Genomic DNA, 26,143 nt, shown 5'->3' with positions numbered 1-26,143 from the left:
CTGGTTAAATCATCCCAAAGTCACGGTGCACAAACCTCACCACTAACCACAGTATTTCATCTGGCTGGAAAGGATAACGAGGTGGCCCTGGCCCCCACCGGGAGAAGTCTGTCCCAAGCCAGATGGCTGGGCCAAGGGGTCCCAGTCCCTGCACAACTCAGGGAGAAAGCAGTGCCTTGGGGACACAGGGACATGACCACACAGTGGGTCACTTGGGCTGGCACGGGCAGGGAGCAGACTCTTCAACCCCAGCCTTGCCAGCTCTCACAAACCCCAATCTTGCCGTTTCCTCAGCATCACTGCTTACAGGGCAGCCTCTCTTCCCCAAAAGCCCAGAGGGAAGCTGAAGGGATCAGGATCCTGTCCCCAGCCCAAGCAGATCAAGGTAAGATGGGAAGGAGCAGGCAGGCTGGGGGCTGCCCTTTGTCTCCCCAGTGCTGGCTCTGCTGGAGAGTCCCCTGCCCTGCTGTGAACTGTCACTGGGAACCAGGTGATGGAGGCTGGGGACATGGGAGGAATCTGATGAGACCCAAGTGAGCAGGTTAACCATGAGCAATGTGCCCTGTGGCCAAGAAGGTTGATGGTACCTGGGCTGCGTGAGTAGGAGTGTGGCCAGCAGGTCGAGGGAGGTGAATCCTCCCCCTCTGCTCTGCACTCGTGAGGCCCCATCTGAGTGGTGTGTCCAGTTCTGGGCACCCCAGTTTAAGAAGGACAAGGAATTACTGGGGAGAGCCCAGCGGTGGCTACCAAGATGCTGAGGGGTCTAGAGCATTTTTCTTCTGAGGAAAGGCTGAGAGAGCTGGGGCTGTTGAGCTGGAGAAGAGAAGCTGAGAGGGATCTGATCAATGGGATCAATATCTCAGGGTGGCTGTCAGAGGATGGACCAGACTCTGTTCAGTGGTGCCCAGCACCAGGGTGAGGGGCAACGGGTACAGACTGAAACACAGGAGGCTCCATCTGAACACGAGCAGAAACTTGTTTGCTGGGAGGTGCCAGAGCCTGGCCCAGGCTGCCCAGAGCGGGTGTGGAGTCTCCTTCTGTGAGACATTGAAACCTGCCTGGACCCACCTGTGTGATCTGCTCTGGGACCCTGCGTGAGCAGGGGGGTTGGACTGGGAGATCTCCAGAGGTCTCTTCAGCCCTCACCAGTCTGGGATTCTGTGAAATCCTGTACGGCCTCTTTTGCCCTAACACAGAGCTAGCTCACCCTCCATCTTCCAGTTGAGTGTTTCTTCTGCCTTCTTCACCTTCAAGTTAATATCCCACAGCTGCTCCTGTATGAGAGGGTATTCGACCTCCAGGACTGTCTTCAGGACCTTGTTGTATCTGTTCACCATCAGCTCCAAGTTGGCCGCCAGCTGCCGGTATGACTCCTTGGAGGAATAGATTTCTGCTGCCGTGGGTGGGATGGCTCCCAGGCGGCTGCCAGACAGGTAGCTCAGCTCCCTCAGCACCGACACCAGCTGCAGAAACAAGGCAGAGAGCTGAATGTGAGACAATCCTCCCCATTCACCTGGTAGACACCCTCCCGTCAATTCTGGGGATCTTAGGGGGTTCCTGCTGTTTTATTCACAAAGCAGCACGCTCTGAGAAGGGCCTGGACACCTCCTAGTCCAGACCATCTCCCTCCCATTGATCTTTGCCTCTGATTTGCTTCCCAATCAAAGACATATAGCTCTGTTAACTACCCAGCCAGCAAACCCTGTGCAGCCTCTAAAAGCCATGATGATCTCTGGTCTTCTCAGCTATCCTCATCAATACAGTCTTTCAGCAATACTGTGCCTGCAGGAGGAGGCACAACCAAAAGCATCTTTGAGTTGTGATGGAACGGGATTGAGTGGGTTATTAAACTATAAACCCAAGTAGAAGTGAGTCCCTGCAACAAACGGAGCAGCAAGGTCTTCCAACGCAATATATCACTTCTAAGACAAAAAAAAAAAATCTTTGCTCAGTTTAGTGGCTTGTGAGAGGGAAAATGCTCCTGAAACTGCACATTTTGGCTGGGTGACAGAAATTCAGTATATTGTATGGGCAATGGCAGGGGTGAGGAGTACCTACAATACTAAAGTGACTATGTCCACAATGACAAGAAGAGGAAAGAAAGACGGAGCGCAGAAGGGTGAAGGGAGCAGTTTGAGGAGGTGGATGGAAGAGGATGGGATGGGAGGAAGGGAAAAGCAGGGGATTGAGGGAGCAGGAGGCCAAGTGAGATAGAACCAAACTCCCCTCCCTTTTATGCACTGGAATGTCTGAGACATCCCCACCATGGTGTCAAGGATGTCTTACCCTCTTTCCCTCTCCTCCATGGAAGGTGAGCTCTGGAAGATTCTTTAATGTTGAAGGGTTGCAAATACATCCTCCCTTTAGGCAAAATGAGGTGCTCCTATCTGCTCTGAAGGGCATGAAGGGGCTGCTAAGCAGGCACCTGAGGACATGAGGCAGTCCTCAGTACGGAAAGCTGAGAGCAGCGCAGAAGCACTCAGAGACTGGAGCTGAGAACATGCTCAGCACGTCACAGGCTCCAAACCCTGGCACCAGGGTGAAGGGTGGAAAACATCCCCTGGGGCCATTTGCTTCCCACCTTAGCAAGGAGATTCCAAGGAGCTGGACAAATCCTTTGTCTGAGAGCCAAGCTGGAATGAGCTCTGGAACCTCAACACTTTTCTCTAACAGCAGCAAGTCCCCGGGAAAGGGGGAAGTGTTTGATGTTTTCCCAGGCCCCTGAGATTCAGCACCTCCGCAGCAAATGGCATTTCACATTTGAGAGGCCCCAGCTCTCATCAGGCCCCAGCACCTTTGAATCCACCTCTGCACTCTGCTGGCTTGGACCCTGCCTCTGCTTTGGGCAGGGGGATGGTCAGGCCTCCCTGTGCTGGAGAGGGCAGCCCTAGGGAACAGAGACCTACTGGAAGCCTCCTGCACCACAATTAAGGAAATCCAACAGCCACAACACTGAAGTAACAAAACAAACCTTTCCTGGGATTTTTATACCCTTTCAGGAAGCTCAGATTTCAGGTAAACATAACACGAACCCACGTCTGTAGGATGATGCTCCTACGCTCCCCACACCAGCGTCAAACCAACCTGCTCTGGAGATGTTGACACCAGTTAACATCTGGCTACTCACAGACTTTCTGGCTTTAATTACAATCTGCGCTGCTTAACCTGTAATCCTGATATTTTACCAGGAGACAGAGCCCACAAAGGGGATGGTTAATTCATGTCACCCATAACAGATGCTCCAGGGACCTCAGCAGAACAGATCTAGTAGCGATCCCACCAGACTTGCCATGCACGGTGGGGCACAGCTTGGAGACGTGCCCTCCAGCAGACAGGAAAGCTAGTTCTTACCTGGGGATCAAAATTAACTGTGATCAGTTTGGTTTCTGGATCTCGCCGCATAAGCGGTTGAGTAAGGTTGTACTGTGATTTTTCAGAGACTGTCTGGGACCAGTCTGCATAGAGCTTCTCCTGATACCTGCCGAAAAACAAACAAACAAATTAAAACATCCACCACGTAGCTGCCAAGCCCGCACACCAAGACATAGAACCAAATAAAAGCCAAGTCCACTTCTGAGGGCTGAAGAACATCAAGGACTATTTAAAACCCACCCACACCACCTCCATAAAGATCTTGGCTTCAAAGACAAACACCTGAAAACCAGTGACAGCATCAAGTCAGGAAAACAAAGATCCCCCAAGTACCATTCTTAGCAGAGGATTCAAATTTGGGGACAAACATTCAAAAGCTCAGAGCAATCAGTTCAGTTTTAGCATCAAACATTAAGATATTAAGTGAGGTGCAACGAATCCCACTCCCACTTGTGGAATACACACATTACAGCCACGGTAAGTACACTGTGAATGGGCACAAGTGGATTGAGACTTCTGGTCAGCTCAGGTTTTCTACCACAGCATCTCCTACATCCAAAAGAATCTCGTTCCAACATTTCTGCTGGGCTGCACAGCCCCTGTCCCTCCCATGCAAACTTCTCATTTCAAGATATCACAGAAAGACTGTGGTGTGTAGCAAAGGATTCCTCCTCCTCTCTCATCACAAAATTCCTTCTGGCTTAGAAAGAGACATTCTCAGGCCCTGGGCTTGCAAATGTGCTGAAAGATGGTTTAGAGAAGGAGAAGGAAATGGCCTCAAGTTGCACCAGGGGAGGTTCAGACTGGATATTAGGAAACATTTCTTCCCCAAAGGGCTGTCGGGCATTGGAACAGGCTGCGAGGGCAGTGGTGGAGTCATCATCCCTGGAGGGGTGGACAGACGTGGAGACGAGGTTCTCAGGGACACGGGGCAGTGCCAGGGTTGTGTTAATGGATGGACATGAGGGTCTCTTCCAACCAAAACAATTCTATGATTCTATAAGGTTTGGCTTTTTTTCATATAGTTACAGTCATGCCTGAGCCACCACTTACCTGTCGAGCAGCTGGATCATTTCTTCATACTTCTCTATCACCCTTCTTCCTTCAGCAGAGTCCAAGCAGCTGGTGGCACAACAGACAAGCTCAGCGTTACATTTAGCCCTGTGAGGCTGCAGTCTCTATTTACCCCTTCCCAAAACCACCCACCACCTTGCAGGCAGAGCCTGGCTGGGGATCTTACATTCCAACCCCACCATATCGCCCAAAACCATTTCACTGCACAAAAGCTCTCCAAGCCCCAGTGCGCCCTTTTGCGGGTGTTTGCATGGCAACTGGCAAATGAGAACCACGTCCTGGGGGAAGAACAAGGGCCCAGAGCTGCTGGAGGAACACTGGTCTCCGTAACATACTCAATGCTCCGGTGTTTGCACAGAGCAGGGCAACCTCTGCTCACCAGCCACCACTTTCTGAGGTCAAAGAGGCACAGAAAGAAGCAGAGTGTGGCTCCCGGCAGATGAAGCTCTTGGCGGTGCCCAATTCATGCCCCTCGAACCGAAGAGCAAAGGTGTCCCAGAGTGCGGGAGGCAGAGCCCTGGCCACGCTGCCAGGGCTGTACAGCCCAGGGAACAGCAGGCCAGAGGAATTCTTATCATGCTGTCTTTTCCCCACTGTTTCATCTACAATATCCAAGTTTTCCTCAAGATGGTTGTTGATTTTGGAGGACATATTGACAAAACTTGAATTAACTTAACCAAAAGCTGGAAAAAAGGAGCGCCTGAGCAGTCACCGCTGGGCAAGTGCTGAGAAACCTGCTGCAAGTAAACAAGTCCTCTGAGCAAATCCAAGTAAATCCCAGCAAAACCACTTTTGTTTCTCCTTTTTAATCCTTTTTCCCTTTCAACAGCATCATGTCACCACCGTTGCAGAGCATGTTATTAACTACTCTAAACAGAGGACAGAAAATCAGTGTGAAATGCAGATCTGGGTCCTTCATGGTGGACAAAAATTTGCCATTTAGGTTCAAATCAGACATGATAACTTGGGCTCTGTGCTGGGAACAGCCCAAGAGTTTGTTTCATTGCACCAATGTCTTTGCTGCTGCAGAATAACTGTGCACTTAAAGACACTTAATGGCAAGATACAGTGAGAGAAGGTTACAAACATGGTACAGTGACGGTCAAGTTATTTTGGTCAAGTACATTAAAAAAGTGGATCCATTTACACAGAATCCTGACCAGCACACGTGAAGCCATTCCTGTGAGCTACCAGGTGCAGTCCCTGGAACATCCTCAGTTGTCACAAGTCCAACACTGCCTTGCTTACAGAGCTCTTAAATGTTGTCTCATGTGGTGCCAGCTGTGAGTATGAGGCCATACTTCCCTGACACCATCCGTTATAACAAGCATTTGGGTGATAAATATACCAGCATTGGTTTCTTTCCTTGATCTTGGGAGATGGCTCCTTTGTTTAACGCTGAGAAAGTTTTCTTCTGCCCAACAAAATGCTCGTCTGCTCCCCAACATGCAAACCCAGCTCCATCGATCCATCTCAGCTGAGTCCAGCCCAGCACTTCTCTGCTATTCACAGTTTGGATGATGCCAGAACCAGGACTTGCAGCTGAGGAGGTCCTGGAGAACATGCTGAGTGGGATTGCAGCAGGAAAGGTTCTGATACCTCTTTCAATTGCAACCCGGGAACTATGTCTGAAAGCTGAATAGCCCACTGTGCCTCTTAATCGCTTCAAAACAAATCCAGTTAATGAGTTTCTTAAAAAAAATAATGATCACAAGGAAGCTGAAAAGCACCAGTGCAACCACTTCACACCTCTTTGACTAAGAATTATTTCAGCTATAACCATGGGATAATGTTCACCACAGAAAGAAAATCAGATTGATTACAGAGAAGATAGCAAGGTGGTCATAAAGCAACTTAGCTGGAACAGACACGCACAGATGTGGGATGTGCCTGAAGTGATCAAACGGCACCTGGATTCGCGCTCGCAGCTCCTGCGCCCAGCGCAGCGCTCCAGCCACCGGCGGCATGTTCTTGTGCACAGGGGGGATCCTGGGGAGGGCACAGTGGAACAGCGTTTGACTGAACACTGCACTTGTAACCCCAAAGATGCAACAACAGAACCTCATTTGCAGAAAACTGCTCTGATTTCCCAGCTTCCTTCCTTAAATCCAACATCTGCCACACTGATGTAGGTCTGTGACCAAGGCAAGTGCCTCTGGATCTTGAATAAGGAGCTGAGATCGAACGAGAAGCCCAGACTATGTCCAAACCTGAGCTGATGTGAGGTGTCCCTTGCCTGGGACACATTCCCCGCCCCTCACAAACACTGACATAGGGATTTCTGACCAGGAGTTACTTCTGCCCGTCTTATCTAACAGCCACAGAACAATAACCACAAATTCACAGCAAATGATTCTCTCCATGATTCTCTCCAGTCCAGGACTTGTCTCGTTCCAGTATGATCTTTCTGAGGCAAGTAAATAGGTTATTGTTCAAAATGACACACTTGAATCCTCATAATCTGATAGAAATCCACCCATTCCCCCCTGTGCCAACAGTCACGGGGAATAATAAACTTGGAAAAGGCTGATTAAACCCTTGGTTACAAAGTCCCACTCGCATACTTTGCATTTTAAGCATTGTAAGGGAAACAAAATAAATTCATTCTGAGGAGCACATGAGTGGGTTTGCAGGTCCCATGGGGTGTTGGAGGCAGCACACAAATGTGCAGAGAAACCTCCTGTCACAGCCTCGCTGGGAGAAAAGCTCAGCATGTGTCTCCATTCCCAGTCACATATCATGCATACACATTTGAAAAAGGGTATTTTTACTCCTAACCAATTATTTGCTTTAATACTAAGAACAGAGCTTTCCCAGGCATTTCCATTGCCACTAGGAGCTACAGAGGCTGAAAACATCTGCAATTTGTAAAGTTTTGGGTTCCTTAGAAAAACAAATCATTTCCCCCCCAAATTAATCTCAATCAAACTCCCTGTAAAACCCATTTTACTCAGCACGTTCTACCTACCGAGCTTCAGCTCTGCCTGGATGTGCCGGGAGTAGATCAGCCTGGCGTGGTCCAGGGCCCTGCTGAACATGCTGATGAGGACGGAGTATTTGCCAGCAGCATCTGCAGCGACTACCGGTCGCTCCAAAAGGCTCCCGAACATGTCCAGCAGCTGTTGGGGTGAACACGCAGGAAAAGAAGAGGGGAAAAATTTACAACCCCGACTCCTGCAGAGAGATCAGCTGGGACCTTCCTCCCCAGCCCAGAGGCTTCAATACTGTCCGCACCGATGGGCACTTTGGAAAAAGGAAATTTGCTCCCTTTGTTACGGGGCCTCTCCGACTTTCTCTGGGGTTGGACCACATTCCAACTGTTGTTCTTCAAATGCTTCAAGATTTTCTATTTTTTTCAAAAAACTCACAAAGATAAACACTGTCACTTGCTAAAGTCTTTTCTACAAATGCTTATATTGATTTTTTTAAAAAAATACCATTTATTATTTCTGCAAGATAGATTAATTGATAAATCAACCAGCTTTGTTTCTAGAAAACCTGTTTCCAAAACTGAAACAGATCCATGTATTAATAATATTAACAAATTGATACTAACAATATCAATTCTCACCAGGAAATCCTAGAAAAAGCATGATTTCCCCCAACTTGCAGAGAGAGACACAAATATATCTCCTGGCATCCAAAAGCTTTGTGAGGGACCCACCAGCCTGAGCATCCCAAACCAAGAGCAGCCCAAAAGCTACAAGTCCCACTGTCCCACCAGCAAACACCAGCCCCATGTGCCCGTGGCTCCAGCACTGCCTGGTCTCCTCAGCGTGATTCTCACCGAGCCGGGTGCCCTGATTTCCCTTTTAGGGAAGAGCAAGGGAGCGATAAACAAACCTTGAAGGCGTGGTCCAAGTTGGAGGCGTCATCAAAAGCCTGGATGAAAATGGTGCCCAGCCGACGGTCCATGTCTTCTACTTTCTGCTGGAAACCAAAGGCATCCTGCTCAAAGTCCTGCACAAAGGCAAAACACAAGCTGTGAGGCTGCAAGATGGCACTAGGAAGGTACCTGTAACTCCTCGATCCAGAGATGCCCTCTCTTATTCACCGTGAACTAAGCCACTCCTCTGGCCAATCTTCAGCCATCGCAACGTGGCAAAGTCCTCACGAAGCTTGAGAACATTTCTGTGCTGTCCCATGGCTGAGATGTTGGCCCTTTCTCTGGGAGGGACCCTTTGGTCCTGAGGCCTTTCCACAGCCCACATGGCACTATCTTCAGCCTACAGGCAAGATGGACTATTTCCACACCCTCTCCCCCACCACTTGGCCTGAAGACCACACCATCATCCAGAAAACCCACGGATGCACCTGCTGAGTCCCAAATCCAACCTACTTTCAAGTCAAAACAAGCCTGTGGTTCCATGGTGAGCTGGTTGTGAGTGAGGCAGTTTCAAAACACTCGCACAGGTTGCCCAGAGAGGCTGTGGAGTCTCCACACTTGGACATAGGTAATCTTGGAGATATTTCACCTGACCAGTCACAGTCCTGCTCTAGCTGAGCCTGCTTTGAGCAGGGAAGGTGGACTGGGTGATCTCCAGAGGTCCTTTTCAAACTCAACAGTACTGGGTTTCTGTAATTTCCGTCATCTTCTTGCACTGCTTTTCTTGCTTCAATTGTAATAAATCCTTTGAACTTCAAGAGTAACATCTATATTTGTTTTCCTACACGTAAAAGAGTCCAAATCAAAGACTGAACTTGACAGTCCGTGACAGTCCTTCTGTTCTAGCTTGGACAAAACCACTAAAAATGAGGTCATGTGTCTCTTTTCCAAAGGACAAAGTGCAAGGAAATAGCTTTTACTATTGCTACTGCTGAGCTCCAGCAGATCCAGATGCCATGTTTTAGCTAAAAAAAACGGCTCCAGCAGTGGCAGAGGGTGCAAAACTAGAGCACTGAAAGAACAAGCATGACTCAGAGTCACACAAATGGCCATGGGGTCACCAAACCCAAGCCACCTCCTGCAGAGCCACTGTCACCTCTCCTCTGTGCCTGCCCTGCTGAAGGAGGGGTGCTATGGAGCAAGCAGCTTTCCAGCAAGAAACACTGGGGACGTGCCACCCCCTGCAGAGATGTACTGGGAGCTGCAGGAAGCAAAGCACGAGCCACCCATCCCCACACCAGGCAGGTCCCAGAGGGCTGGGAATATTCCTTTAATTAAAGCACTACTGATAATAAAATAGAGCATCCTTGAATTCTGAGAGCCCCAGATGCCATGTGTTCATCTAGGCAGGAGCGAACACATCCCAGAGATGATCTGAGTTGGCCCTCATCAGGCAAACTACCTTGTTTTTCCAAAACTAAGACAGAGTCTTATATTAATTTTTGCTGCAAAAGATGCTTACTTTTTTACATGTATAGCTGCCTGGACCCTATTTAAATTGACTTTTTTATGAACTGTAACTAGGGCTAATTTTTTGAATAGGGTTCATATTTCACGCATCCTGAAAAATCATGCTATAGCTTGTTTTTGGGGTAGGTCTTATTTTTGGGGAAACATGGTAAATACCAAGAGCAGGAAAGCAAAGAGATGTGGGTGTTGGTATAGCTCTTATACCTCAGCAAGCACCATGTACAGCAAAAGCTTGTGCATAACTCATGGAAATCCCAGTTTCCCAGCTGCACTGATCTAAGGTGCTGATCTAGCAAGATATGTTAGATATAGACGTGCAAGAAGTCCCAAATCTCTGCAGGAAAGGCCAGCGGCTCCCTGTTCCCTCCAGTACCAGATCAGATCATAATGAAAGGAGGAAAGAGCTGGGAAGAAGATAGCAGGAAACTGCTGCTTTGGAAACATGCACATGTTCCTGATGTTCCCGCAAACTGGTCCCACCTACCGTGTTGGTCAGGTCAAGACACTCATAGGTTCGCTCTGAAAACACCTTGTATGCCTCCTGGAATTCCTCATACATGTCCAGGACCTGCTGGCCCAGGGTCTTCCCTTTAATCCCACTGAATTCAATTTTCTCCAGCTTCATCAAGTCCAAGGAAGTTGCCAGGAGATCCTTCAAAGTCAACGGAGGGAGACACAGGTCATGATGTTGACAAAAGAAGACGACAACAGTTGTCACGACAGAGTTGCACTTGCTGAGGGACCTTCCCAAGCACAGCGCTGGTGCTCAGGCTGGGTGGCAGGGATGGGAAGGGGGGAGCCTGATCTGCCTGTCCTGAGCATCAGTGGCTGCTCATAACACGTCCCTGCCCAGTGAGACCTGCTGCAGCCACTAGAAATACCATGACAACTGTAAAATCGCTTTGAAGTGTATTTAAAGGACAGATCCAAAGCAGGATATGAGACTCTTATATGTCATCCAGCATAGCTAAGAATCCCAATTTTATAGGTATTAACCAAGGACAGATTTCTAATATTTACAGGTACCCAAACTGTCCAAAGCTCCTGCGCAGTCAAACCTCCACGTGTCCAAGTGGGTGCTGCAGCACCTGCCCCGCTGGCCCTCTCTGCTGAGGTGGCACACGGGTCCTTCCCTTCCCTTCCCATCCTCTGCAGCCTGGCAGTGTCACCTCTTGGGAAAATGTCCCGCTCCCCCAGTGGTGGTGGCAGCACTGGGCAGCTCTGCTGCCATCCCACCTCATCTGTCTCCCTAGGTAGGGCCAAGTAAGGGCTGGTTGAACATCCATTGTCTCAGAGGACCAGGAGAAATGTGCACAGGAATGTACTGGTGGCCACTCTCTGCTTGCACTTGTCCTGGGGCCACCCGAGCAGGGCAGCAGGTTTTACCACAGACACGTAATATGAAACAGTGCAACGAACCAAAGGAAAGGGATCCTTCCCTCTTCACGTGCTCATGGGCTACCCATGCACCAGTGTAACTGCAGCTTTTATGAAAATTCGAAAACAAACGCACATATGCATTCATATTCACTTCGACACACCAGCACATCCGCTTGAACAAATACCTAGTAAGGCAAAAAAATAATGTGGAAATACCAGTTGTCCCTTGCTTTGTCTTGCAAGGTTGCTTGAAATGAAGTGATGAGGGGAAATTGAGACGGAGAGGGATGCAGCAGTTTTCCTCATTAACAGGCTGGTGTGCACTATGCTTTTAATTATTGTTTTACAGCTCACTCCGCAGGCTCTCCCTCTGACTCCAGATACTGCAGCTTCTACTGTCCCTGGAGTGTGGGACAGCCACGGAAGGAGGAAACAGACACTGGTCAAAACGCACAGTGCCCCAGCTCAAAACCTCCCCACTGGCTTTTGTCTGCAGCCCATATCCACAGTGTGCCCATGGCATCCATGGAATCCCAGCAGTCAGTGCCCCAGAGCCTTTACAGGGTCCCAGTAAACCTGTCACCAACACTGTCCTCATGATAACCTGCAGTTATTCCTGTGTCTATTTATATTCCTCTCTACACTGACCAGCATAATTTGGTTTATTTCACATCAAACCCTACTGGAAACCATCATTATGAATACTTTTAAAATAGGCACCAGTCATGACAGTTTTCAACATAGTTAATTAAGGAACACATAAAAGTATATGGCACATTTAAAGCAGTAAAACTGCAAACACCAGCAACCTGTACACTGGCCATCCAACCCTACACACTGAGAACGCAGCAACAATCAACAAAGAAATTCATTTGGGATGTGTGTGGAGAGCAGATGAATGTGTGTGGTTAGCCACGTGAGAGATAACAGGTACATGCAAGGTCTGTACAAGAGGTACATACAGTATCTGTATAAGAGGTATATACAGTGTCTGTATAACAGGTACATATGGTGTCTGTATGTCTGTGGTCTCCAGACACAGCCATGTGGTAAGGAGAGCATAGGGAGCTCCCACATTCACACTCAGACCTGCTCTCTGCAGAACATCTCCTGTGGCTCAAGGAGCCCTTGGCCACACTGGGAGCTCAGGGATGACACCCCAATGTCCCTGCCTCAGGTGACAGATCTGGCAAACAGGGACACCCCTGAGCCACAGCACCCCAGTTTGATGGACTATGAGGATGCGAAGGGACAACCTGGTGAGGAACGTGTCCCTGCTCCTCCCCAGGCCCACGTGGCACAGCCAAGGGGATCCTGCCATCTGGCCTCTCCAAGACAGGCAGGACCCAGCTCTAGGGTGTCATAGAATCATAGAACCATTTCAGTTGCAAGAGACCCTTAAGATCATTGAGTCCAACCATAACCTAAATCTGTCTCTGATGGCACCAGGAGACCTGGGAGATTACATTGCTTTATTTACAGCTGTGCAAACCACACCTCCAGTAATCCTCCTTTTCTTGCCCCAACAGGAGCAAGGAGTCCAACGGGACTCCTGAGAGCAAAAAACACACCTATCAACCTGACCAGCTTACATATGCACTGAGCAGGACATAGTAAAACACAGTCTTAGACTCGCTGTAACAGGAGACCTAACAGCAAAAGAGTGGCCCCATTCCCTGGTATCAGGTGAAGCTATAGAAAGGAAAGATGCCAGCAAGTGATCTCCTGGCTACAGAGTTCTCCTGACGGTTTGCAATGTTTTTCAAGACCAGAGTCTCACCTCCACCATCTCCAGTCTCTTCAGGAAGGTGTCCAGCCTCGCAAACACCATCGTGGAGCTGAAGTCCCACTCCCTCACTTCTTGGCCTGGTTCATAATACATGTGCAGTTTTTCCCTTCTCTCCTCAAATGCCTCTTTGAACATGTTCAGGATACCGAGCACCATTCGCACCTTGCCCAGGCTCTCCTCCATGTCCCCTTTCAGAAGGTCTTCTGGAGACAGGTACACCAGGGCCTGGAAGAGCAAAATCACACCTGAGAGGTCACTTCTGCCATCATGGAAAACAAGGACTTCTTGTGTTGAACACATTTGAACCTGTTTATTAAGTTAAATGTTGCCTAAAGAATCACTTTTCCAGGGAAGGACAATAGGAAGAAGGGGAGAGGGGACACAGGGGACTGCAAACACAGGCATCACAGCCACAGACCTGCTCAATGAGAAGGTTGCAGATCTCCTGGAGCAGCACCACTATCCGCACGGGCATGTTGTAGTGCTTGGAGGTGACCCAGATCAAACACACCACGTGGAGCAGGGGGAGCAGGAAAGGCTTCACCTCGCTGAACTCAACCCTCTCTACGTCTTCCAAGCGGCGCTTGAGGGGTGTCAGGTGCAGGTGAACGTCCTGAGCTTCAGTCAAAGCTGTGTTGAGAGACGTGAGAAGCGGTAAGAACCACCCAGCTGCGGTGTGCTGGGTTCCCAGCTAGGTGCTGGCCTCACCACATGGAAAAGTGCCTGGGAAAAGAAACTGTCCTGACAAGCACTGAGCACCCTCAGCCACCTGTGTGCTGCAGGTCACTCACTCGTGAACATCACTCACCTGCGGCAGTAACCAGAACAGAAATAAGCTGATGTGATGGCAGGGGACAGGGAGCTGGGACAGGGCTTCGTGGAGAGCCTGAGTCCACAACTGCTAAAAAGTCACACGGAATTTGCCCAACAGCACCAAAAATACAGTGCTGCCATGGCTGTGAGCCATGGCCTTGCTGTACAGCACGACAGGCTGTACAGCCTTGGCCTGAGCCCTTTTTAGCTCAGTTTTGGCTCAAGCAACTCCTTGTCCAGTGGGCAGATGACGACGGCCCCACCAGTCCTGACTGTAATAGAAAACCTGTCAACAGTAAAGCAACTGATGTCTGACTCGTCGAAAGCTTTAGCTTAGCTCTGTACAGCTGTGTGGTTTTACCCTGAAGAATTACCCCAGAGCGCAAGCATTAATAAAAGCAGATCGTTGTGCAATTAAACCTGTGGACCAACAAGAAGTGACAGAAGTGCTTGAATGCATGCAAAAATAACCCCTAAGGCCCAAGACCAAGGAAGAAGAGACTCCCACTATCAGCATCACCCTCCCAGCAAATCCACCAACAGCAGCCACACCAGTACAATGCCAGGGAAAGGGGCAGAGACTTAAAAGCAGGTGCACACAAATCTGAACTGCGCTGTAATGGAAATTAACAATTATAGTCCAAATTATCCAATTAGGGTTAGTATCGCTGTAGCCGGATTAAAACCAAATATTTGTTGTATTTTGATTAAACCCTTAAAGTATTAATTAGTTTAACAATGAACCCTTGGCTCCTTATATAAGGGGTGTTTCTCCAGCCCATTTAAACTGCACAATGCAGAGTGTGACACAGATCCTTAAGAGATTCAATGTTTGCACGTGAAGTGGTGAAGAACAGTGTTTTCTGCCAGCACGTGCACAGCTAACACAGTCTAGATGGTTTCATTGTGCCAGAGAGCAGCTGGGTTGGACATGGATGTCCAGCTGTGTTGGTCTGCAGGGACAGACCAGCAGGACTACACTGTTTTTCACTACAGACAGGGATTTGCAATATTTCCTTGGGCTGCGCTCAACTCCCCTAAGCAAAGCAAAGCAAGGAAATTCGGGCTGCAGTGGCCAAAGCCTGAGAAGCAGCGCTCTAACAAAGCAGTCTTAGGTACAAGATCTGTCCTCTTAGTCTGAACTCCCGTTCCTGCATAATAACACCAGAGGAGCTGGTGGAAGTTGAGGTGAGTCCTGTTAGAGTAATGCAAACACTTTATTACAGCAGAATAAATTCCCAAACCCATTCACCCTGAACTTTGGCAAGAGTCTGGCTCAACAGACCAGCGATGGAGCTTGTCCCAGCCTGGAAACAAAAGCCTAGACTCAAGCACAAGCAGCCCAGTCTCAATTCACAAACTAGAAAGATTTGGCTTGAAATCAGTCACACCAGGCCATGAAGAAAGGCCAGAAGCCAGCACTGTGGTAAAGTTGCCCCAGCATCTCACCTGCCTCAACATCCATTAGCATGGTTTTGAAGGCTGGGATGTAGCTGCTCTCAACTCTCTCCAGCAGCTCCATCATGTTCCTGACCTTCCTCGTTGTCAGCTGGTTGTAAATGCATTCCAGGTCATCACACCTACAGCAACCGAGACACAGAATCACAGAATCAGTTGGTTGGAAGAGACCCTCAAGATCGAGTCCAACCATAACCTAACCCCTGGCACTGCCCCGTGTCCCTGAGAATGTCATCTCTGTGACTGTTCAACCCCTCCAGGAATGGTGACTCCACCACTGCCCTGGGCAGCCTGTTCCAATGCTTCACAACCCCTTCTGGGAAGAAATGTTTCCTAATATCCAACCTCAGCCTCCCCTGGCGCAACTTGAGGAGGAATATAAGGCTGCTGTTAGAGGATGCAGGAAGGCAGCTGGGGTAGCCAAGGCCTCCTTAGAATTACAGCTGGCGAGAGGGGTCAAGGACAGCAAGAAGAACTTTTTCAAATACATAGCAGATAAAACTAATACCAGAGGCAATGTAGGCCCACTGATGAATGAGGTGGGTGCCCTGGTGGCAGAAGACACAGAGAAGGCAGAATTGCTGAATGCCGCCTTTGTCTCTGTCTACTCCGCTGGAGGCTGTCCTGGGGAACCCTGTACCCCTGAGACCCCGGATGAAGCCAGGTTAATGGAGGAGTTTGCTTTAGTCGATGAGGACTGGGTTAAGGAACAATTAAATAGTCTGGACGTCCATAAATCCATGGGTCCAGATGGGATGCATCCGCGGGTGCTGAGGGAGCTGGCTGAAGTCATTGCTGGACCGCTCTCCATCATTTTTGCCAAGTCTTGGGAAACGGGAGAGGTGCCCGAGGATTGGAGGAAAGCAAATGTCACTCCAGTCTTTAAAAAGGGCAAGAAGGAGGACCCGGGTAATTATAGAGCGGTCAGCCTCACCTCTGTCCCTGGGAAAGTAATGGAACAGCTTATCCTTGGTGTCATCTCAAGGCACATCAGGGATAAGAGGGTCATTAGGGGCAGTCAGCATGGCTTTACCAAGGGTAAGTCATGCTTGACCAACCTCATAGCCTTTTATGAGAATGTAACAAGGTGGATGGATGATGGCAGAGCGGTGGATGTGGGCTACCTTGACTTCAGTAAAGCCTTTGACACAGTCCCTCACAGCATCCTCACAGCTAAATTGAGGAGGTGTGGTCTCAACAATAGAGTAGTGAGGTGGGTTGCAAACTGGCTTAAAGAGAGAAGCCAGAGAGTGGTGGTCAATGGTGCGGAGTCCAGTTGGAGGCCAGTATCTAGTGGAGTGCCTCAGGGGTCAGTACTGGGGCCAATATTATTCAATATATTCATTAATGATTTAGACGAGGGAATTGAGTGTACTATCAGCAAGTTTGCTGATGACACTAAGCTGGGAGGAGTGGCTGACACGCCAGAAGGCTGTGCCGCCATCCAGCGGGACCTGGACAGGCTGGAGAGTTGGGCGGGGGATAATCTGATGGAATTTAACAAGGGAAAGTGTAGAGTCCTGCATCTGGGCAGGAACAATCCCAAGTTCCAGTATAGGTTGGGGCATGACCTATTAGAGAGCAGTGTAGGGGAAAGGGACCTGGGGGTCCTGGTGGACAACAGGATGACCATGAGCCAGCACTGTGCCCTTGTGGCCAGGAAGGCCAATGGCATCCTTGGGTGTATTACAGGGGGGGTGGTCAGTAGATCGAGAGAGGTCCTCCTTCCCCTCTACTCCGCCCTGGTGAGACCCCATCTGGAATATTGTGTCCAGTTCTGGGCCCCTCAGTTCAAGAAGGACAGGGAACTGCTGGAGAGGGTCCAGCGTAGGGCAACAAAGATGATGAAGGGAGTGGAGCATCTCCCTTATGAAGAAAGGCTGAGGGAGCTGGGGCTCTTTAGTTTGGAGAAGAGGAGACTGAGGGGTGACCTTATTAATGTTTATAAATATATAAAGGGTGAGTGCCATGAGGATGGAGTCAGGCTCTTCTCAGTGGCAAACAATGATAGGACAAGCGGCAATGGGATCAAGCTGGAACACAAGAGGTTCCACTTAAATTTGAGAAAGAACTTCTTCTCAGTGAGGGTAACAGAGCACTGGAACAGGCTACCCAGGGAGGTTGTGGAGTCTCCTTCCCTGGAGACATTCAAAGCCCGCCTGGACACCTTCCTGTGCGACCTCACCTAGGCGTTCCTGCTCCAGCAGGGGGATTGGACTGGATGAGCTTTTGAGGTCCCTTCCAATCCCAAACATACTGTGATACTGTGATACTGTTTCCTCTCATCCTGGCGCTTGTTCCTGGGGAGCAGAGCCCGACCCCCCTGGCTCCAAGCTCCTTTCAGGCAGTGCAGAGATCAGAAGGTCTCCCCTCAGCTCCTGTTCTCCAGCTGAACCCCCCAGGTCCCTCAGCCACTCCCATCACACTTGTGCTCCAGCCCCTCACCAGCTCTATTCCCTTCTCTCAACTCACTCCACTACCTCAAGGTCTTTCTTGGCCTGAGGGGCCCAAAACTGATTTGAGGTTTGGCTTCCCCAGCGCTGAGTACAGTGGGACAGTCATTGCCCTGGGCCTGCTGGCCACACTGTTCTTGATGCACACCAGGATGCTGGTGGCCATGTTACCCACCTACACTGGGCCATCAGCTGTCCCCCAACATCATCTGTTTCCCCTGGGCCTGATTCAGGGCTTCCTCCAGCTACACATGGACTGTGGAAATGGGAGAAAGCTGCATGAGGCACAGACAAACCCTACAGGACAGAAAGTGCTGAGTTCAGCATGACAGCAGCTCTGCTACTGACAGAACATCGCTGAAAAAAAGCCATCGTGTTTCTGCAGGCATTAGCAACAGCTCTCCAGCCAGCAGGGCTTTGCCCCGAGTCAGCCTGAACCAGTACAGCACAAAGGTTTTCAAAGGGCAGGAGGAAATACCACTCCCAGGCTCCTGAGCATCTAAAGCCCCTCTGGCCCTGACAGATGAACAGCAGCCAGCTGAGATGCACCATTTCCAGACAGCCCCCAGCAGGTGTCCATCAGCAATTACTCCTGTGGATGGCTCCTAGTGAACAGTGACGAAAGAGTGCCCAGAGCGGGTGTGGAGTCTCCTTCTCTGAGACATTCGAACCCGCCTGGACCCACCTGTGTGATCTGCTCTGTGACCCTGCGTGAGCAGGGCTTGGACTGGGGGATCTGCAGAGGCCCCTTCAGCCCAACCAGCCTGGGATCCTGTAAAGGGCATTTCTGAAAAAAGTCCCTTGAGGTGTAGCCCCTGTGGTGGGGCTAAGTTAAAACACAGCCAGCTGCCCAGTGACCTCCCAGGCACTTTGCAGATCATGATGATTTTCTGTGCGGGAGCAATTTTCCTTAGTTGAAGCCTACATGAACCCCAAGTGGCCTGTTCTTCTCAACTCATGGAATTAGCAGCTCCACCACCAGCACTCTCCCTCTACACAAAACCAGCACCACAGGGAACCGTGCACTGGCCAGGCTGCTCTGGGTACCTGTTCTTCCAGAACTCCAGCTCCACCTTCGGGTTCGGATTGCTGCCTTGCAGGAGAGGCTCTGAAGACTCTTTCTTCAGTGCCTCCTGGATCTGGTGGCTCCAGTCTATGATGGCCGACTCCATGGCATACACCAGAGATTTATCTATCCGTTCCATGCTGTAGTAAACAGAGTACGTGATTAACTTTGTTGATGTGCATTGCTCAGTTGGATCTACTTCCAATGGCCGTGTGGGCAGCTGGATTTTACAGGGTTTCACATTTCAAAACCACAAAACAATCAAACCCCATAAGATTTTGTCACTGGTTTAATATAGGAATTACACTCTGGAGAAAATGGCTGAATGTCTGCAGCAGTGTGGGCAACAACACTGTTCATAAAGTGAATGGTGGAAATGAAGAGCCAGTCGCCACCTCTCTGCACAGCCAGTCATTGTCACATCAGATCCATTCAGGTTCAGGATCTGACCTGGAGACTCACACATCCAGCAAGATTCTCTCTCCCCATACCATTCTCCCTCAAAATATTCTACATCCCTGCAGTCATTAACTCACTTAATTCAGCAAGAAACACCACCAAGTGGGCTGGGAAGCTGAGGACAGGTCACCCCACTGCCTTGGAAACAGTAACTTCTCACAAAATCCCACCCGCACCACGTCCTGTCTGAGGAGTGATTCATTCCACTGCACCCACACATCTCCTGGGGTTCCACAGGGGCACGCACGCAGCCCAGACACGATGACAACTTGATGTACAAACGCATCTGCTTCTCTGGACCTTCCAGAACCTGTTATTTTGGGGTGGTACTCACGATTTCTCATTTTCCAGATCAATGTCCTCAATTCCCTCTGAGCCAGCTGGGAGAGGCAGCAAGGTCTTGCCGTCTACTTGGCCAACAACTGTGAAAATGGTACTTTTGAGGTTGTGGACATGACGCACGATGTCTTGTGACACCACTTGTGGCCAGCCCTGATGGTTCTTCTTGTTCGTTAGGATGGGCACGATCACCTACAGCGGGAGTCACGGAAGACCAATGGAGAAAAAAGTGCAGCAGGAGACGGACGGGCCACCAGGCTCTGAGGTCTGTGCTTGGCCAAGCCTGGAGACCCATATTCATTGCTGTCTCAAGCAGTTCCCATGTGAAATAGAGGCAGCTGATGATGAATGGGCATCTCTACAGGCCCACTTTATACAGCAGAACACCCTTTTCCCCAAATCCAAGCAGCCAAGGAGGGTGGAAGCCAGTAGGCAAAGTGAGCAGCCCCATCCCCAGGCTCTCCCAGCCTTTCAAGCCCGCAACTGGAGATGGCCCCATGGGCTGCTGTCCCTTGCCCTCACAACTGTCCCCGGTGCTTGGTCCCCATGTCCCTGCCCATGGGCACAGCCGTCAGGCTGCCCTTTGAGCCTGCCAGGGCTGGGCTGAGCTCAGTGTGCTGCAAGGGAAGGTCTGCTGGTACCCCCTGGGATACACTGGTGGTGAGGGTCCCCCAGGTCCCAGCTGCAGCCCACCAAACAGGAGCTTTGCCTTTATCAGCACTTTTACTGACCCGGCAGCATGGGGTTGTGGGGCTGGTCGGGGTTTGCCCAGATTTGAGCTGCTTTTGGCTTGTTTGAGCTGTGACAGCAACACCGTGTCTGTCACCTATCCTGGCTGGCTCTGCACTGGGACCAGCCTGTGGCAACAGCCTAACAAAGCCAGGTTGTCCCTAGCGACAAACAACAGCCCTTTGTGTTACTGGACTCAGGGTGGGGGTAGGGGAGGGGGGGGAGGTGACTAAAGGCATAAAAATAGCTGCAAATGGACATAAAATTGAAACGGAATAAAGCAGCTCAGCACCTCCATGGTGCTGTCCCAGGATGCTGAAGACTCTTTGGAACTGTGGCTGGCTCTGTAGACCCGAAGAAGACCCGACCAGCCACCTTCGTGCCCAGGGAGCCGTGGGAAGGGGGAGCACAACCCCAGGGAACACACGGGCAGGTGCTGACGAGTTCACCTTCAGCAGTTTTAGCTGCATTATTAGCAAGATGTGTCTCTATTACTTAAAGCATGTGGACTGCTAATGCCAGTGATGTTGTAACCAGGCAAATGATAGCCGTTCATTTTCTTTCTGACTGTTAAAATGATAACTGGACTCAGGATGAAGCCCCAGCCCACAGAGCAGGTGTGTTCCCTTCGGCACCGCAGGAGTGAAGCAACAAGTGGACAAGGTCACCAGCTGTGACCCCTCACTGAATAAAGACAAAGTGTGGGCAGAGGAACACACGACCCCAACCCCAGGAAATTCAAGACCTTTTTCACCTTCACGCAGACCCACCCCATCTGCCTGACCCAGCACCACCGCTGCTTTTGCCTTCAAGTGAAGCTTGAGAGGAAAATAGGATGAAAACCAGGCACAATCTGCTCCCTGCAGAAATACTGCATGTCTGCACGGGGGAGAGCAAAGCCTGCAAACACGCAGCTGGGACGCACAATCCCGGCTCCCAAAGGCATTCAGAAAACAGGATTTAACAGGATCTGCCAAAGTGTTCCTACCCCACCATCTACCCATAGCAGACGGTGCTTGCAATGCTATTGGCCAGCCGTGATGCAAAACCACTGTTTGTGCAGACTTCGCAAGACCACGGGGCTCATCAAAACAAAAGCTCCCCGTATAAATCATGTGTTTTCTCACAAAACCAGGATAACCAGTCTGGCAGCCTGCTCTTGGGAATCCAATCTATCAGTCACCATCTTAATATACCAAACATCATGATCAGAGCTTCTCAAATCCAGCAGCTCCTCTGCTTTCCCATTACAGCCTCATTCCTGAGACTTCTCCAGGTGAGGAGCCATCAGGAATAAACCGAAACAACATTGTCTAGTTCAGGCTAATAACACAGCAAAGCAAAAGCACTCGAACCTCTTGACGATCTCTTTAAGAAAACATCAGCCCACCTGAGATAACCCGACACTGAGCTACAGGAGGCTCCTGAACATCACAAAACACTTTTTCACTAGGAGAGTAATCGAGCACTGGCCCAGGTTGCTCAAAGAGGTTGTGAAGTCTCCATCCTTAGAGATAATGAAGAGCTACCTGGACATGGCCCTGGGCAACTGGCTCTGGATGGCCCTGCTTGAGCAGGGGTTTGGAGTAGGTGACCTGCAGATGTCCCCTCCAGCACCTGTGGGTACATCAGTCCCACAAGGACCCCACTGATAGACAGAGCTGATGTGGATCAGCATTCAGGTGGTTTATATGAGTTCTAAAGCCGTCCATGGTACTGCAAAGGGCAGAGTTAAGGGTACAAGTGCATCAGCAGAGAAGGGAGGGAGGCCAAGGAGCCTGTCTGTAGGAGGGGACACCTTCCCCGCTGCCATGTGCGAGGGGCACCCGGTACTCATGGGTGCCAGGGCTCCCTCTGCACCTCCGGGGCTGCCCAGGCCTCACAGGATCCCAGCCTGGTTAGGTTGAAGGGATCTCTGCAGATCCCCAGTCCAAGCCCTGCTCACGCAGGGTCACAGAGCAGATCACACAGGTGGGTCCAGGCGGGTTTCAATGTCTCAGAGAAGGAGACTCCACACCCGCCCTGGGCAGCCTGGGCCAGGCTCTGGCACCTCCCAGCAAACAAATTTCTCCTCCTGTTGAGCCTGCCCCCGTGGCCCCTCATCCTCACCTCCTCCACGAGGGCGGCAAAGTGCCGCAGGGCATCGGCGGGCAGGTCCCCGCAGAGCAGCTCCCCGGGGCCGGCGCCGGGGGCCCGCAGGAAGAACAGCCCCTTGCGGCGGGCGGCGGGGGGCGGCGGGGGCGGCCCCAGCTCCAGCTCCCCGGCCGGGCCCCGCCAGAGCAGCAGCGCCGGCCCCGCCGGCCCCGCCAGGAAGCTCCGCAGCAGCGGCCCCGCCGCCTCCCCGCCTGCCCAGCGCTCCCAGCGCTCCGCCGGCACCCCCAGCCCCCGCGCCGCGCACCGGCACAGCCGCTCGGCGCCGGGCACCGGCTCCACCGCCTGCTCCATCCGGCCGGCACCGGCGGGTGTTTGCGGGGAAGAGCCGCGTTGCCCGGGGGAAGGGACACTGCGAGGAGCCGGGGGCGGGCCGGGGCGGGACCCAGCTCGCCTGGGAGACGCAGCTGCCCCGGGCAACCACGGCTATCAACACAAGCTGGGGATGGAGGGCCTGAGAGCAGCCCTGCGAAGGACTTGGGGGTGCTGGGGGATGCTCCCTCTGGGGGGGGTCTGGATACCACTGGATCCACCTGGGCACCCCCAAAGTGGCTTTTTAGCACTTATTTTTCTCCTGAAAAAGCAAACACAGTGGGGCTTTCTCCCACCTGGTTTGGCCTTTAGGAAGGGAAGAGCAGAAGAAGGGGCCTTGGGGACTAGAACCACTACGCAAACATTTGATTAGGGAGACAGGAGCTAGAGATTTGTCTGTCACTGTGGAAGAGGTGACAGCGGTGTGATCTTTGCCTCCAGACTAATCCCAAAAATATGCCCAAGCTAGAAATGGGTCAAATGGGGAAAGGGAATGGGCCTGGACCACAATGGCAAACTGATTGTTCAGAACTCCCAGGAAAAGGGGGGTACCGATATTTGTTGGTATTAACTGATGTTTTTTCAGGTTGGCCAGAAGCGTTCCCTACCAGGACAGCAAAAGCTTAGGAGGTGACTACAACACTGATACACAAAATAATACCAAGGCTTGGAGGCCCAGCTGTTAGATCCTCTGATTGAGGGCCACATTTTACTGACGAGTATGTGAAGTCTTTTGCAGAAAACTTTGAAACCATAATAGGAAGGTCCATTTCAAGACCCCCTGACTGCTACCAATATCGGAGAACAGAATGCCTGGATTCGCCATTCTAGAGTGAAGAAAGCCTGCGAAACACCACGGAGGGTAACCCGGGCGCAACCTGGAAAACTCTGTTTTTCACAGTCACCTTTTGGTCCTTCTGGGGGACCAGCCTGGGTGGTGCTTCCCGCATTGGGAAGAAGAAACCCAAAAGAACAAACAAGTAGAATTTCTGGTAGATATGGGGGCAACACTAATGAAAACCTGGATAGAAGAAACTTCAACCCCATGATGGGAGGGGCCTTTTCTTGTTTTGTTAACTACAGAACCAGCTGTTTGGAGGGCAGAGAAAAGATGGACACACGTCTCTCAAGCTAAAGGACCCCTGACGGAAGAAAGAACCTTGACGGTATCTCAACAACCGGGCAAACTGAAATTGAAGTTGACTCGGGGTTGTAAATGGACTGTGGTATAAGCATATCCACAAAGGGAACTTACCAACAGGATTGTGTAAGAAATGTCTAAGAATAGAAGATCAGGAAACCAGAGCTCGGTTGAGGATTCCAGTTGCCAATGGAAGAATAGAAAAAAAATAGCCAAGAATGGTGGGAGGTATTTACTGAAGGGGTGAATGGGAATTTAGAGAGTCCACCAGTGATGAAAAGAATAGAGTGCAGACAGAGAAATCAAATTCCGTGTTGCTCCTGTTGTTCCTGGGAAGTGAAGGCCAAGAGTTGGGAAACGATAAAAAGTCGCCACGCTAACGGTAAAAACAGGAAAGGCGGGGACACGGCCCTCGCTGCCGAGAAGACGACGAACTCGGCTGCCGGCTGCAACCTGCTCGGCCAGAGAGCGTGGAAACCTGGACCTGATCCTCTTGCCAGGAGCGGTGACTTATTCTTCCCAACTTAGCCTGGCTAATCCCTGTACCAAGTGCTACGAGCGTGTGAGAATAGGAAGACTAACCCAGTATGTTCTACATTATCACACTCGTATTAATTCTGGATGTTATGATAGAACAAAATTGGAGAAGTGTGAAATCCAAGGGCAGAAATTATGGGTAGCAACTAACCTAGAGAAAGGTGGACTCGCTGTAGGCTCTGCCTCCTGCCCTAGGGGAGAACAGAGCATCTGTTTTACACAAGCTGGTAGGAGGGGCTATTCAGATGGAGGGGGAGTGCAAGACAAAACTTGAAACAGAGAGGAGTTTAATAAATGCCCCATAGGAGGAATGCAAACTTGGAAAGATGGTGAATGGCCTGCACAAAGAATATTTGAATACTATGATCCAGCCACATGGGCCCAAGATGGAAACTGGGGATCCCGTACCCCTATATATATGCTAAACCAAATTATTCGGTTGCAAGCAGTGGTTGAAATAATAAGCAACCAGACGGCTGAGGCACCGAATCTCATAGCGAGACAATTGTCTCAGACCAGAGCTGCAGTGTACCAAAATCAGGGAGCGTGAGATTGTCTTTTAGCTGAAGAGAGGGGGGCGTCTGTGGGAAACTGAATACTTCGGAGTGTTGTTTGGAAAGAGATAACGATGGGGAAGCCATAATGAAAATAGCAGAGGAGATAAAACGCGTTGCACATGTACCAGTACAGAAGTGGAATTCTATACTTACTAGCCATTGGTGGGGTAACTTATTTGGGGGAGCCTGGTGGAAGAAAATAGGCTTCATGATAGTATGTGCATTTCTGGGTTTACTGTTTCTGCCACGTATGACCCCGTGCTTTGTTCGGTTAATACATTCAGTAGTCCAAGCCATGCAAATCTCAGGCACGCCTATAGATCCTGAAATGGCAGCAAAAGGAACGGGGTATAAACTAATGATTTTAAAAGATAACACCAAACTGGACCTGGCCATCGCACTGGGAAGAAGAAACCCAAAAGGAAAGCGCTAGGAACTGCAGTGAGCGGGGTCACCACGCCAAAGAGCGCGAGCTCCCGCTGCAGCCCAACAGATGCCATTGCTGCCGGGGCACCAGCCACCCGGTCATCAGCTGCCCCAGAAGAGCAACACGAATGTTTTGTTCAACATGAGAATTTGTTTGTTCTTTGAGGGAGAAAGATAAGTCTTCTCCTGTCGAAGCAGCCTTCTTACTTGTGGTCCGAGAAAAGGTTAAATAGGGAATCATCACGTTAGTACAAGAATTTACTAACCTTCCCGAAAAGGGGGGAACTGACAGAGGGAACTAACTAACTAACTAACCCATTATGTTAAGAAAAAACAGAACCTCGTCGAATGCCAAGGTAAGAGGTTTTACAGCACCTAGATGTAAACTTGAGAAGACGAGATAACGAAGATTTACAGCAAAAGGGGGGAACCAGTCTGATTTCAATCGACTTGGCAGCTTGGGTTCCAGTCCACTCAACATAATGAGCCAAAGGTAAAGAGGTCACTGTGACGAGGCTGAAGGAGCCTTCATCCAAAGACCCTCCTCAAGACCACCAGATGGCACTGCGCAGGTGCAACAGGGAGGGGTCAAGGAGGAGACTACGGAAATGATCACCTGGGACTCATTTTAAGAAGAAGCGGGAAAGGTTATGAATATGTAGAGGCGTTCCTGGGGTCATTATGAATACGTAACACTTCGGTACCTGCAGTCTGCTGGTTCACTGCTGGGG

At 50.4% G+C, this 26,143-nt stretch overlaps 1 pseudogene; it reads right to left on the bottom strand.

Annotated features, from left to right (window-relative positions):
• Positions 1-22,748, bottom strand: part of LOC139825978 (dynein axonemal heavy chain 9-like) — a 117,652-nt pseudogene extending 94,904 nt beyond the window's left edge.
• Positions 22,749-26,143: the final 3,395 nt, after the last annotated feature.

The sequence above is a fragment of the Patagioenas fasciata genome, chromosome 32 (genome assembly GCF_037038585.1).
Source record: "Patagioenas fasciata isolate bPatFas1 chromosome 32, bPatFas1.hap1, whole genome shotgun sequence".
Classification (NCBI taxonomy): Eukaryota; Metazoa; Chordata; class Aves; order Columbiformes; family Columbidae; genus Patagioenas; species Patagioenas fasciata.
This window is presented reverse-complemented; position numbering and strand designations above follow the sequence as displayed.